The following is a 3,377-nucleotide window of genomic DNA, read 5'->3' on the forward strand; positions in this document are numbered from 1 at the left end:
TCACACATGTTTTCCCCCTCAGTGAATCAACTTTTATAAATACAAGTGTTCAAATCACTATTATTTTATTTTGTTTATATACGTACATATATATGTGCACGTGTGTGCAAACACACACATATATCTATAATCTATCAGTGAAAAATCCAATTTAAAATATTTAAATGATGTCTGAATATGCATTCTCACTCATGATAAGAAGTATTCCTAGAGAATGTTCCATAAGCTGCATATGCTTGTGTGACAAGTGCACAGCAGCCTCATTGCCAGCTACTACTTAAGTTTTGCTTGTAGTAGGTTTGGCTATAACTATGCATTTTTTTCTGGTTGACTCCAAGTTCACAGAATTTTCATATATCTTGTTAAAAGTTTCTTCACTTTGAAAATAAATGTCTTCTCAGATATTATCAAATCAAGTATGGCAAACAAGGAATAAATAATCAAAAAGTCAGTACAGTGTGTAATTTTATCCAAAAAGAAGAATTCACTTAATCCCTGTCTCTCATCCAGTTAAAATACCTTTTACTATGTAATGATGTTGCAGACATTTAAAATAATAGCCAAAATCATAGCAAACACCTGTGAACTTATTATCTAGCTAATAAAATGTGTTCCTATTTTCCCTTCCCCCACTACCAAGAGACGTTTTAAGTTTTTTACTAAGTTTTTTTAATATATTTTTTGAGCATGTTAAGATTCATCACTTTATAATGTCTTTTAAAAAGGGCACTTTCTCAGCTTGCCTGTCATTTAGTGACCCCAAATTAATTCATCTTAATGATTAAACAAGTTTTCTCCACTATTACGTGAGCCTCACCTTTATTCTCAGGCAGTGTCAAAACTGGCCTTAAGTAAATTCATATACATAAAATTGATGGGTCAATGAGACCTTTGAAGCATATTGGAAAATTATACAAATTTATACTCCTACCAACTATATATGACATTGTTTTTCTTCTTATATCCTTATCAATTCTGAGTTTTGTCAACTATATATATATTTTTTGGCAATCTCATTAATAAAAATCTTGTACTGATTTGTATTTCTTTAATAAAGAGTGAAACATATTTTCTAGTACATTTATAATTTGGGGATTTTTTTTAACATTTAATATTTTTTCATATGGTAGTTCTGTTTTTAATTTTTTTAAATTTTTATTGAAATATAGTTGATTTACAATGTTGTGTTAGTTTCAGGTGTACAGCAAAGTGATTCAGTTATCAATATATATAAATATATACTTTTTAAACATTCTCTTCTATTATAGGTTACTACAAGATATTGAGTATAGTTCCCTGTGCTATACAGTAAGTCCTTGTTGGTTATCTGTTTTATATATAGTAGTGTGTATATTTTAATCCCAAACTCCTAATTTATCCTCCCACCTTTGGTAACCATAAGTTTGTTTTCTATGTTTGTGGGTCTATTTCTGTTTTGTAAATAAGTTCATTTGTATTGTTTTTTTATTTTTATTTTAAAATTTTTTTATTTTTTAGGTTTTTTTGGCCATGCCACGTGGCTTGCGGGATCTCAGTTCCCCAACCAGGGATTGAACCCAGGCCACGGCAGTGAACGCCTGGAATCCTAACCACTAGGCAACCAGGGAACTCCCTGTATCATTTTTTTTAGATTCCACATGTAAGCGATATCATATGATATTTGTCTTTCTCTGTCTGGCTTACTTCAGTTAGTATGATAATCTCTAGGTCCATCCATGTTGCTGCAAATGGCATTATTTCATTCTTTTTTATGGCTGAGTAATATTCCACTGTATATATTACATTTAACTTTTAATTTATTTGAAATTTATTTAGTTGTTAAAAAAAACAGTTAGGGATCAACTTCTTTTTTTCCCAAGTTTCTGTTAGTTGTCCCAGTATAATTGATTGGATAACCTTTGTCTTCCCTATATTGAAATGCACTCATATAGCAAATTACCATGTGTTCCTGGATCTATTTATGGACCCTAGTCTATTCAACTGAGTGCTGTATTGTATTACTTAAAGTCATTTTATAGTAGGTTTTAATATCTATCTTTTATCTATGCTAAATCCTCCCCCAATTATGCATTTTTTAAAAACTAAGTGAAGAACTTTATTAACTTTTGTTTCAAACTTTATTACCAGGCTTCTACAGCTTAATTAGCTGCAAAGAATGAATGGCGTATAGGCAAAAACTGAAAAGAGCTGCAGTGTCCAAGGGACTTGGTCTTTAAAATATTAGGAATCTATATTTTATCAGACCCAGGGACAAAGTTTTAAAAAGTAGTCTTAATATAAAATAGCAGCACCCAGTAACTTCAAGTTTCATCTTCAGAAGTTGACTCAATTCAGTTTGTCTCATTCTTGAACGCCTCAGCAAAATTCTCCGTAAGATCTGGAATTTCATCATCACCATCCTCTCTAGTAGCAAGCAGTGCTTTTCCACCCACAGATTATTTTGGCAGCGCTTCAGCCAGTCGTTTTAAACTAGTCAGACTGTCTGCACCAAGCTGGTTTAAGATGCCAGGTAACATTTCTGTCAGCTGCTTTGTTTCAGCATGGCCAATAACAGTGAAAGTGTTGGCCGCCAGAGATGTTTGAAATTTAGGGTTGTTAATGTGCATCACATTAACTTTTCAATACCAGAGATGTTGTTTACCCCTAAGTTTCTTTAAGTTCTTTAAGGAGAAGTTTGTTTGTTTGTTTGTTTGTCTTAAATCATCTGTTGTAGCTGTTCTATGAACCAACTTCTTTCTGTGAGCAGTTCCTTTCCCACCAATGTGCACTTGTGCCTGCAGTTTTGTGAGTTTCTTCTGGTTCATGATAGTTTCTTTCATCTTGATGGAGTGGAAATGGAGCCCTGTGGGGGGGCCAGGTCTGGCGCTCAGGGTGTCTCAGGCAGACCAGCTGGGATTAGGGACACACATGGGGTGCCCCCAGTTATGCTTTTCCAAATTTCCCAAAATATATATTTATTTTTAATGAAAACTTTAGAATCACTTTTCAAGTTCCCCCCAAAGTTGTAATTTGATTGTGATTGCACTGACTTTATAATTTAGGAATAATCAACAACTTCGGAATATTGAGTCTGTCTAAACAGAAACTAATATGCCTCTCCATTTATTCTGTCATCTATTTTAGTAAAATTTTATAGCTTTTTTTTATACAGGTCCTGCACATTTTTATTAGGTTTAGCCACAGGGTTTGTGTGCAGGTATCCTTTTTTTTTTTTTTTTTTAATTTATTTATTTTTGGCTGCATTGGGTCTTTGTTGCTGCATGCAGTCTTTCTCTAGCTGCGGTGAGAGGGGGCTACTCTTCGTTGTGGTGCGCGGGCTTCTCACTGTGGTGGCCTCTCTCTCGTTTTGGAGAACGGGCTCTAGGTGCACAGGCTTC

At 33.8% G+C, this 3,377-nt stretch overlaps 1 pseudogene; it reads right to left on the bottom strand.

The window, feature by feature from the left end:
- Positions 1-2,330: 2,330 nt before the first annotated feature.
- On the bottom strand, positions 2,331-2,819 carry LOC132360598 (transcription factor BTF3-like; annotated as a pseudogene).
- Positions 2,820-3,377: the final 558 nt, after the last annotated feature.

The sequence above is a fragment of the Balaenoptera ricei genome, chromosome 2, assembly GCF_028023285.1.
Source record: "Balaenoptera ricei isolate mBalRic1 chromosome 2, mBalRic1.hap2, whole genome shotgun sequence".
NCBI classification, from domain to species: Eukaryota; Metazoa; Chordata; class Mammalia; order Artiodactyla; family Balaenopteridae; genus Balaenoptera; species Balaenoptera ricei.